At 34.1% G+C, this 12,477-nt stretch overlaps 1 long non-coding RNA gene across 3 annotated transcripts; it reads left to right on the top strand.

Annotated features, from left to right (window-relative positions):
* Positions 1 to 1,421: 1,421 nt before the first annotated feature.
* Positions 1,422 to 9,653, top strand: LOC127726419 (uncharacterized). 3 transcript variants are annotated; one of them, XR_007993530.1, is made up of 3 exons: positions 1,422 to 1,802; positions 4,447 to 4,640; positions 9,257 to 9,653. It is a non-coding gene; the product is annotated as an uncharacterized LOC127726419 (long non-coding RNA). The 3 variants fall into 3 exon arrangements; XR_007993531.1 differs by lacking the exon at positions 1,422 to 1,802 and adding an exon at positions 2,561 to 3,318; XR_007993529.1 differs by lacking the exon at positions 1,422 to 1,802 and having other exon boundaries at positions 4,139 to 4,640.
* Positions 9,654 to 12,477: the final 2,824 nt, after the last annotated feature.

Here is a 12,477-nt window from a genome sequence, read left to right as displayed (position 1 = left end):
TGGAAAGTCTTTTTGTCTGATACATGTATACCTATAGATAAGTACATAATTAAGAACAGCTTCAAATATATGCCTGTAAATTAACGGTACGTCTAAAAACCGCTCAGGACCTCCTGAGTGCAGACAGGACATAAAAAGTCACTCAGGACATGTATATATGTTTTAGTGAGCGTTGAGGGTAAACATTCGATAGATAATTTAATATTTGATCTTATAATTTTGGTTTTGATAAAATCAAACCAACATTAAAGAAGTTATTTGGGATACGTCATGCATGACCGATGATCATATTCAATACCAATCATCATTTTGATTACAACGTTTGATCTTTAATAATTAGGACTGATTGGTGATGGTTATAAACACATACAAGTAAACTTTGCAAACAAACAAACAAAAAAAAAACGTTTCCTTGGAAAAAATATAAAAATACATGAATATTGTTTTTACAAAAAAAGTTAAATACATTTTTCATTTTGTATGTAATAATTGAAGCCATTTAGAAATATAAGAAATCTTCACATTGTCGGGAAATTTTCAATTCAAGTTATTTCATTTGAAAACGTTAACAAATATAGATCTTATTCGATGTAAAATGTGGCGTCCTTGGAGATCAAAACCCCGTTTAAATAGGGTTTGTCTACTTTCGTCTATTGCCGAACATTCTATAATCAAGGATTTTTACAAATCCTTGCTATAATATAATGAATCGCGTCGCCAATATCACCACAATTACATAAAGTACAAATACAATCTTCTCCTAAATATTTGGCATCTAACAATTACAATAGGAAATTTTGAGTCGAAACTGAAGTACCAAATCTACAAAAAGAATCACTATTTTTTGTAGTAGTAGGCGTTGGAAACTAAACTGTTTATAATCTTTTTTTTCTACTAAATTAATTGAAACTCCTGAAATAATTTAACATTATCTATAATATAGACAGCTTACATATGCAAATCTTTTTAGAAGTATGTGAGTGTATAGTAATAATTTGTTCATTAACCCCCCTTTTTCCTTCTATAAAATTACATTGTAATCGATTTTATTTCCAAATTTTTGTTTGCTAGGATTGACACTTAGAACGTTCAACAAAAAGTAACAAGTAAAAAGTCACGATTCAGTTTTGGGATATTTTTTTGAATAAACTTAATTTTAAAAACGTTTCAGTATTTTTCTGAAACATTTTTAAAAGGAAACGGACTTGTAAACAAAATTTATTTTTGATTATTAATATGAACAATGATTGTTAAGAAAACAACCTGCAAAAGTGGTTTGGTAATTAACTGAAGTCATGCTGTCAAAAATGTCTCCTTTTTACAAGTTATTGATAAAAAAAAACTATTTGAAGGCGAATTAATCATTTCCTCAACTAAATACATTTATCTATAAATAAAGTCAATTCATCAAGAACTTTCTCTCATATATTTAAACAATTGTAAAATAATTAATCTAAACCTTTGTCCTGCGACTTTCTGTCCGTTTACCAATACTTATTCCTTGTTAAGTTTTTTCATATCCATTTACGAATACTTATAACGTGATAATTAATTTTTCCGGATGCTTTTTATCTTATTTTCATATCAAACAACCATGTTACCCGTAGAACGGAGTTAAGTACAAATTTAGGAATTTAGTACTTAAAATTTTCAACAACACAATTTTACACTTTCATTTACCTGGATTTTTTTCTACGCTTCGAAGCCGCCACCCTGTATCAAACTTATCCAACACCTCGCATGGCGTATTCACGATGTGGAGGGATTGACAATATACAATCAAAGTTAGCAATATACAGCAAGTAAGTAATTTGGTGTTGAATGCCAGTAGATCTGAATTTGTAAATTTTTAAATTGAATTTAACCTGTTTAGAACGTGTATTGTTGAATTGTTCAATAAAATTACACACATAATCTGGGCTGATATGCATAAAACCACTTTAAGTTCAAGGTATCAATAAAACTGGGTCTGCATGAAAAAATGACTTATCACATAATACCAGAACCTATGTTTAGCCGATAAGAAAATATAGCTGTAGGCCTAGGTGAAAATCTTTACAAATTATTTATTCTTTTAATTTCTGTTTGACTGTCTGGGTGCTTCTTATGTGTTTTAAATGCTATAGTCAAGTTTTATATACTGTTGTACGTCATTTGGTCGTTTTTAAGTTTTTGCCATGGCGTTTGTCAGTATGTCTTCGACTTATACGTTTTATCAAGGATTTGTATAGTGAGATTGGTTTTATATAATCTGCATCTCTTGTGCTGTATTTTAAAATGTATTACAATTGCTGCACCTTTACACATTCATCAATACACCAAAAAATATGAATAAAGCTTTCGTATATATATAAATAAGGAGATGTGGTACGATTGGTAATGAAACAACTATCCGCCAGTTCAATTCAAAAACCTGATATAAGCAAATGTGACTTACTTACTTACTTTTGTCAGAGAGATCATGAATCTGAATTCAAGGATACGAAGTGGGAAGGGTTTAGAGGGGGATTAAGGTGAGGGCATGGGGGGCCGCCTCTTTTTTGGAAAAAAATTGGTTGATTATTTAGAGAATCAATGAAGCGGGCCCCCTCTTTATGCATGACAGTTAGTGCCTCCTTATGACATTTTTTGGATCCGCAACTGGTGAGGACTTCATAAAAAATTATTAAGTAAGTTTGTGTTTTGTGATAAATAATGTATTTAGACAGAAATAGGATAAAATAAACTACCGAAAGCTTTAGTATGGATGGGGGTTAACAGAATAGAGAATAACGGGCAAACAATAAAGATTAAAGAATAATGAAATGCTAAAATATGAGGAAAGAGAGTAATGAGCAAAAAGTGTAAGTTTGTAGAAATATAGCAAAAAAAAAATAAAGAACACAGAAAAAGAAGACCCCCCCAAGATCCTGACTTCAACTTTTACGCTGCTGGGATATTTTTTAGACAAAGTGCACGTATTAGTAGTCAGCCGAAACCACTAAGCGTTTTGCATCCATACGGGTTTTTTTTTCGGGATACTGACTGCATAGTAAACTATCAATGTACTAGTTAATGTTCTCGAGGGATGACCCTATTACAGAGACATATATACACATATGTGTAAATATGTCTCTGCCCTATTACGTGTCAGTAACCTCCTCGACACGGTTCATTTTTACGGCGGCTCAGTTTTGTCTTAAGAATAAACATAATTGATAAGTTTCTTTCCCCTGCATTTTTCGATCGCACTTGTAAATAGCACATTGGTCTCAATTAAGACATTGGTTACAACACTTGCCGTCAGTACTCAAAATTGGAAAAATATTAAATAAGAAGGTATAGAAAATTAAATTAATGCACACACACTATTATCAACCACAGACATGATGTTTTTCTCAATTTGCCTAAATTGTTATTCCGCAATACAACGAGGGTGAAAACCCACCACTTTGAACACAGTCACAGGCACCGGCATGCTGTGGACTTGTAAGTTTCCCAAATGAGTAACTATCCATGACTTTTCTAGTGTAAAGTTTTATTTAATACACATTTGATTTGAATGGCATATCAGAGAGATATATAAACATATATCATAGGCTGATCCGGGGGGGGGGGGGGGGCTTTCTTGGGAAAAATTTGGTTGATTATATAGGGATCACTGAAGCATGACTGGAGCCGGCCCTCCCTTATGAAAAGTTCTGGATCTGCCACTGTATATTCATAAAATAAACCAACAAATTATCCAAAAGATGAATAATACTTAATACTTATGACTAAGATTGATTATAAGTATACTTGAGTCGGTTTTACAAAAAAAAAAAACTTACAATTTATCGTAAGTATACTGTATTGTACATGACTTAATTACTATCAATATTATTTGTAAGTTTTTTTGTGAAACTGACTGCTGAATTGTTTTTCCATGCTTATGGTACATCTAAGTCGTATGCTTTTTTTAAAACCACCTCCAGGGTATAATGTCTGCTCGCCCATAGAATCTGTTTGTAGATATAGGAAGATGTGGTATGAGTGCCAATGAGACAACTCTCCATCCAAGTCACACAATTTATAAAAGTAAACCATTATAGGTCAAGGTATGGTCTTCAACACAGAGCTTGGTTTTTATCAAAAAAATGAAATATATTTATATTAATAGTCATGATAGTATACAGGTTAAATAATTTATTCATACATTTTTAATTGACTGACTAGAATTATCATGATTATTGAGGAATTTGAACCATTCCTATTTTTAAAAAGGGACAAAAATAAAATTTATATATAATAACAGGGTGATACAAATGAGAGAAATTGTTTTCAATTAAGATAAATACATGGTTTTCAGTTGATTTTTAAAGCAGAGGCAGATTTAGTTTAAAGTTGGAAAAAATTGTTTGTACCAACAAAAATAAATACAGAAAGTTAATCCAGAATTATGTGTTTATCATTTTTTTTTATGTTTAGGTTGCCAGCAAGATGAAAAGAACAATGCAGTTCAAAAGTCAAAATGTGGATAAGCTGCGGTACAAAGTCCAACTTTTGCAGATTTTCATATTTTGCATGAATGAATTTGAAGTTTATATCCTGGAGGGCAGAGAAAGAAAAGAAACACTTCAGTTTTCCTGCTTCTGAAGGATAAATGTAAAACATCTTGTTTGGTAAGTTTTATGCTCTGTTATGATAGTGTTTGTGCATCCATCTGTCGTTCTCTAAATTGTATTCACTTTAAGTTTTTGGTTACAGTTCACCATGAACTTCAGTTAGTAACTTGTGGTTTTACATGTATATACTCAAAATTTAGTACTTTAAAATGTTCATGTATTTTTGTCGAGCCTGCAACTTTTGTCGCAGAAAGCTCGACATAGGGATATTGATCCGGTGGCGGCTATGGCGGTGGCGTTAGCAGTGGGCGTTAGCTAACTTCCTAAAAGCTTTATATTTTAGAAGGTGGAAGACCTGGATGCTTCATACTTTGTATATAGATGCCTCATGATACGAATTCTGTCTGAAACATGTCCATTGTCCTTGACCTCATTTTCATGGTTCAGTGACTACTTGAAAAAAAAGTTCAGATTTTTTGTAATGTTAATTTCTCTCATATTATTAGTAATCGGATAACTATATTTGGTATGTTCGTACCTTGCAATGTCATCATGCTCGTCAGAGAGTTTTCACTTGACCTAGACCTCATTTCATGGATCAGTGAACAAGAACTTAGTCTTAGATGCATGATTTTTTTTATTAGTTGTTAGTGGCTTTGTACTAGCTGTCAGTAACTGCGAGTACTCTCAGATCTGTACTTAGTGTCTTTTTGTTGTTTGGATGTACAAGTACCCGGCCACGTCCACTTGTATTTGAAGTATTTGTATTTTTATCCATCTGATGAGTTAAGCCTCTTTCAACTGATTTTTTTGCGGTCGTATATTGGTATGATGTTGTCGTCGGTGTCGTCGTCGTCCGAAGACACATTGGTTTTCGCACTCTAACTTTAGTTCAAGTGAATGGATCTCTATGAAATTTTACCATAAGGTTCAATACCACAAAAGAAAGGTTGGGATTGATTTTGGGGGTTATGGTACCAACAGTTAAGGAATTAGGGGCCAAAAAGGGGCCAAAAATAAGCATTTTTCTAGTTTCCAGACAATAACTTGTGTTCAAGTGTATGGATCTCTCTGAAATTGTACTGCAAGGTACCATACCACAAAGGGAAGGCTGGGATTGATTTTGGGGGCAATTGCTTTAAAATTTTAGGAATTAGGGGCCAAAAAAGGGGCAAAAAACAAGCATTTTTCTATTTTCATGACAATAACTTGTGTGTAAGTGTATGGATCTTTCTGAATTTGTACTACAAGGTTCCATATCACAAAGAGAAAGCTGGAATTGAGTTTGGGGGTAATTGCCCAAAACGTTTAGGAAAAAGGGGCCAAAAATAAGCATTTTTCTAGTTTCCAGACAATAACTTGTGTTCAAGTGTATGGATCTCTCTGAAATTGTACTGCAAGGTACCATACTACTAAGGGAAGGCTGGGATTGATTTTGGGGGTAATTGCCTCAAAATTTTAGGAATTAGGGGCTCTTGTGTAGAATTGTTGTCTCATGGCAATCATACCACATCTTCTTTTTTATATTTAAGGTTAAGTTTTGGTGGTCAAGTCCATATCTCAAATACTTTAAGCAATAGGTCTAGTATATTCTGTGTATGGAAGGACTGTAAGGTGTACATGACCAACTGGCAGGTGTCATCTGACCTTGACCTCATTTTCATGGTTCAGTGTATGAATCATTATTGAAGGCCGTACGGTGACCTATAGTTGTTAATTTCTGTGTCATTTGGTCTCTTGTGTAGAATTGTTGTCTCATTGGCAATCATACCACATCTTCTTTTTTATATTTAAGGTTAAGTTTTGGTGGTCAAGTCCATATCTCAGATACTTTAAGCAATAGGTCTAGTATATTCGGTGTATGGAAGGACTGTAAGGTGTACATGACCAACTGGCAAGTGTCATCTGACCTTGACCTCATTTTCATGGTTCAGTGTATGAATCTCTCTGAAATTGTACTGCAAGGTACCATACCACAAAGGGAAGGCTGTTATTGAGTTTTGGGGTGATGAATCATAAGGGGGTTCAAAAAATTGGGGGGGGATTTTTTTTCCTTTTTTTTTTCCTTTTTAAATTTTCCATTTTAAATTGGTTATTTCTGATTTATATATAAAAGCAAATAATTATGATATGGTTTGAATAGGTAAATTAAAATTTTTTAAGTTCTTAGACCACATTCCTTTTGTGTCAGAAACCTATGCTGTGTTAAATATTTTATCACAATCCAAATTCAGTGCTGTATCAAGCTTGAATGTTGTGTCCATACTTGCCTCAACTGTTCAGGGTTCGACCTCTGCGGTCGTATCAAGCTGCGCCCAGCGGAGCATTTTATTATTGTTCGTTCTTATGTTGTACTGTTACACCACTGTCCCGGGTTAGGGGGAGGGTTTGGATCCTGCTAACATGTTTAACCCCGCCACATTCTGTATGTATGTGCCTGTCCCAAGTCAGGAGCCTGTAATTCAGTGGTTGTCGTTTGTTTATGTGTTACATATTTGTTTTTCATTCATTTTTTGTACATAAATTAGGCCGTTAGTTTTTCGTTTGAATTGTTTTACATTGTCATTTCGGGGCCTTTTATAGCTGACTGTGCGGTATGGGCTTTGCTCATTGTTGAAGGCCGTATGGTGACCTATAGTTGTTAATTTCTGTGTCATTTGGTCTCTTGTGTAGAATTGTTGTCTCATTGGCAATCATACCACATCTTCTTTTTTATATTTAAGGTTAAGTTTTGGTGGTCAAGTCCATATCTCAGATACTTTAAGCAATAGGTCTAGTATATTCGGTGTATCGAAGGACTGTAAGGTGTACATGACCAACTGGCAGGTGTCATCTGACCTTGACCTCATTTTCATGGTTCAGTAGTTATAGTTAAGTTTTTGTGTTTTGGTCTGTTTTTCTTATACTGTATGCAATAGGTCTACTATATTTGGTGTATGGAATGATTGTAAGGTGTACATGTCTAGCTGGCAGGTGTCATCTGACCATGACCTCATTTTCATGGTTCAGTAGTCAAAGTTAAATTTTTGAGTTTTGGTCTTTTTCTCTAACACTAAATGCAATAGGTCAACTATATTTGGTGTATGGAAACATTTTATGATGTACATGTCAGTCCCGCAGGTTTAATTTGACCTTGACCTTATTTTCACGGTTCATTGCTCAGTGTTTAGTGTTTGTGTTTTGGTCTGTTTTTCTTAATCTATAAGCAATAGGTCAACTATATGTGTTGTATGGAAGGATTGTAAGCTGTACATGTCTGCCTGGCATGGTTCATCTGATCTTCACCTCATTTCCATGGTTCATTGGTCAATGTTTAGTTTTCTTGGTTAAGTCTGCTTCTTAGAAACTATAAGCAATACCGGTAGTTCAACTGTATTTAGTAATTTGAATGATTGTAAGGTGTACATATATTTCTTGTCAGGTTTATATGACCTTGAATTCCTTTTCTTGGATCATGTTGAGTTTATGTGATAGTTGTAGTAAAGCTTTATATTTAGGACTATCAACATGATATCAATGATTAGTAAAGAAGGCGCAACATTTCAGTGTGTGCACTCTTGTGTATACATTAAACACCACATTTACTGTTTTTACCCTGATTTTATGGATCACTGAACATAGAAATGTCATAATGTGAAATTATAGTACATTCTTAGGTTAAAGTTTTAGGTTAAGGTACATAGCTTACCATGAAGTTGAATTTCATGCACATGCTCATTATGTGGTGAATTTTTAAATTCAGTGCCAAAATAAGATTTTGAGCCTGATTACATGATTGACTAGACATTGACACATGCTAGTGTTTGCCAGGCATTGTGTCCTGTACTAGGAATTTGTCCTGTACTAAGAACTTTAATAGTACTCGCTGAGTATGGAGTTTTTGTGAAAGTTTAATATTAGTGACATTTTTGCATGACATCCTGTCAACTGCTTGTTGATCATGTTTATACATGTCTTAAAATTAATATCTGACACAATGGTGTTTGGTGAACTTGGAAATAAGTTATTTGATAGAATAATAATGTTTTGAGATTCTCAAAATAAAAAATATCCCATTTTTACTACATTGTGTATTAATGATTAAGTATATAAAAAAGAAGATTTAGGATATATGTATAACCATATATAAAAATGAGACAGCACCCGAACAACACAAAAATAAGAAAAAAAAACCAATATAATTTTTTGTATCAATGTTATAATTTCCAACATGTCCAAAGAGTTCAATGTATTTTCTAATTGAAATAAAACACAAGTGGAACTCTTTCAGAACTTCAGAAGCTTAAAGAAGTGCTGTTTCTATTGTTGGCTTTCTGTATAATATATTGCAAATTCTTGTGAAAAATGGAATTTTATTGTAATTGCCTAAAGTTTTAACATTGATCTATATATATATAACTGGGGAAAATACCCAAATGTTATAAAGAAGAATACATAAATTGATTGTTATATAATATTAGAATAGGAAGATGTGGTATATTGCTAATTTGACAACTGTCCATCAGAGACCAAAGGATGTAGGAGGTTAGCAACTGATGACACTGGACAACCTTCAACAATCAGTAAAATCCATACCGCATAGCTATTTTTATTGAAAATCATATGTTCTTGCTACATGTATGTATACAATTTTTTTTTATCCATAACTTCGGATATTATTGGTTCTTTTTCAGAAGGATTGGAATTCATCACTGAGAATAGAAGGAGAAAACACAGAAACAAGACCAAAATAAATTCAAAGACAAAAGTCAGATCAGTTATTATTTTCATCACTCAGCCAATGAATTGCAGTTCTATTAAATATCTAAAGATATTAAAACCACAATAATGACAATGTTCTGTGCTGAATGGCAAAAAAGTGGACTATACATTACGATCACACAATGCTGGATGATAAGAAACTATTAATTTTTTGGGTGGAGGGATATCCTGAAAAAAAAATAGATTTATGTAAAAAGCTACTAGTATGTTAAGCCTATTAATAGAGTTTTCATTGATTTCAAATGGGAAAAAATTGTGTTTCAAAAAAGTGTTCTAGAATTCATAAATAAACATATATTGATACTTACATTATCTGCTTTGTTGTTTAAAAGTTTAGTTTTGAACAGTTATAGAACAATATAATTGCATTAACATTTCCAAGGAAAAAAAAGATATTCAACTAAAAAGATTCATCTTAAAACAATTTACTACCAAACAGAATTCATTGTAACATACACATTTATTTACTGTATATTTATAATTTGAATCATAGGATTTTATTTTGTCCCATGGGATATTAAAAATCCCATGGGATAATTATAGTCCCATGGGATTTTTTTTGTCCCATGGGACAACAAATATCCCATGGGACTACAATTATCCCATGGGACCCAAAAAAATCCCATGGGATTTAACCAAAATCCCATGGGATAATGGTCAATCCCATGGGATTTGCCTTATCCCATGGGATATTGAAAATCCCATGTTTTTCTAAATCAAATTACAAAATATATATAATAATAACAGCAGAAAAGCAATGAAATTATTGAATCCCATGTAATTCCGCACATTTTGGTTATTTACACGACACTGTAGGTCTAAGGAGAGGCGGCGGCGGATTTGCAAATGAGTGTTTTGCAAATTAAAAGTGTCCAGTGTTTTAATACACAAAACGTTCACAGTATATGTCAATAGATATAGTGTTCGCTCCAAAAAGTAAAATCTACGGAAACGTCGCCATGCGACGTCCACAAAAAGTCATCGTTTAAAGATGGGTAATTAAAATATGTTACAAGCATCCATTTCTTTAAAAACGAATAGTAAGCATGGACTATAACAAATTGTTCTAAATATTCAAAGAAATAAAACAATTATTAGTTATTCGATTTTTACGGATGTGAATTTAAGCATGAATGCAATTTGGTTCTCCTCATTACAGAATCATGGATCGTTTGGAGGTCGATTCAAACACATTTTTCTATGATTCAATATGGCCTTCAAAATTAGATTGGCGGAACTGTATATATATACCCTTTAAACAGACCTTCAAATTCAACTAAAAAGCCTCGAAACCGTAGATTTCGAAGAAAAACTCAAATTCCGGTCAATCCCAACAACACGGTTGTCAATTTGTCAAAAGTCTCTTTAACTGGGGATGAAATTAAAGTCTTGTCTAAGGGTTTGAATTTTTGCCCTACGCCCAGTAATATAGATAATATGAAACTGGAAGATGACCTGAATAATTTTGCCAGAACCCTCAGAATTAAAGAATACTTTGGTAACAAGGATAATGAGGAGGATAATGAGGAAGACTCAGACACGTCCGACTCGGATGGAGAAATCAGAATTCCGCGCTTTAAAAGGAAGAGTTCATGGATTCCTAACCCCAGCAAATCTGCTACACTGGAAGACGTTATCGACAAAATCAAATCGGATGTTGTTCATCTAGCTAACAACAAGTACTCGTCGTTTTATAACACCTTTTCTGAGGAGAAAAAAGCCATACAATCGCTGAGAAACCGAGATGATATTGTGATAAAACCAGCAGACAAGGGAAGTGCCGTTGTGATAATGGACAAAGCTAACTACATCGCAGAAGCATAGCGTCAGCTCTCTGATGAGAGATTTTATAAGAAGCTTGACCATGACCCTACTTCTGAGTTTAGTTCCAAAATTATTACTGCGTTACAAACCGTGCACAATGACGGTCACATAGATGAGGATACATTCGGATATTTAAAACCAGAGAACGCCAAGCCTGATCGACTGTATCTTCTCCCCAAAATACACAAGGTTAACAACCCTGGTAGACCCATTGTATCCGCAAACGGCCACCCGACTGAGAAAATCTCGGAATTCGTTGAAGACCCATTGGTGGCCTTCGGCTGTTATCTGCTCTTTGGTCGGGTTGTTGTCTCTCTGACATATTCCCCATTTCCATTCTCAATTTTATTTCATTTAAGATCTCATGTAGAAAATCTTCCTTCTCACATTCAAGACACCACAGACTACCTTCGTAAAATGGAATCCATGAACCCTTTTCCTCCGGAAACTCCTTATCACTCTAGATGTCACCTCATTGTATACCAACATACCTCATGATGACGGAATACAATCGTGTAGGGAAATGTGGGACTCGCGCAACACTTTAGAACCACCTACCGAATGTTTAGTCCAGCTTCTTACTCTGGTTCTGAAATGCATCAATTTCATCTTTAATGGTGAACATTACCTTCAGATAAACGGGACAGCGATGGGGACGAAAATGGCACTGTCTTACGCCAATATTTTCATGGGCAAATTAGAGAAACAAATCATTTCAACATCTTTATCAAAACCTCTGTCTTGGTTCCGTTTCATCGGTGATGTTGACATGAAATGGATTGAATCCCAACTTAAACTAGATGATTTCATCAGACATGCAAACAACGCCCACCAGTCAATTAAATTTACATATGAAATTTCCGACTCTAAAATATCTTTCTTAGACACAACTACAAATATAAAGGACGGTGTCATATCAACCGACCTCTACTGTAAACCTACAGATAAACATCAGTACCTTTCTCCCCAAAGCTGTCACCCAAAGCATGCACTGTACAAAAAGTATCCCCTATAGTCAAGCTCTCAGAGTAAAGCGGATTTGCTCCTCTGAGGAGGCTGTCAAACGGTTACAGGAACTTCGCGGATTTTTGACCAAACGAGGTTATAAGAAATGGTACATAGGTAAGGGATTTGCACGTGCTAATAATAACAGCCGCAAAGACCTATTACAATACAAACAGAAGAGGCGCAGCAAAATAGTTCCATTTGTTTTAACATACAATCCCGTCTTTACTAACCTTTCACGTTTGATCCATGCCAATTGGCAAACTATTGCCAAGCACCCTAAATTATCCAAGATCTTTCCCAA

This window comes from Mytilus californianus, unplaced genomic scaffold (genome assembly GCF_021869535.1).
Source record: "Mytilus californianus isolate M0D057914Y unplaced genomic scaffold, xbMytCali1.0.p SCAF_17, whole genome shotgun sequence".
Taxonomy (NCBI): domain Eukaryota; kingdom Metazoa; phylum Mollusca; class Bivalvia; order Mytilida; family Mytilidae; genus Mytilus; species Mytilus californianus.
Note: the sequence above shows the minus strand (reverse complement) of the source record. Positions and strands in the feature narration are given on the sequence as shown.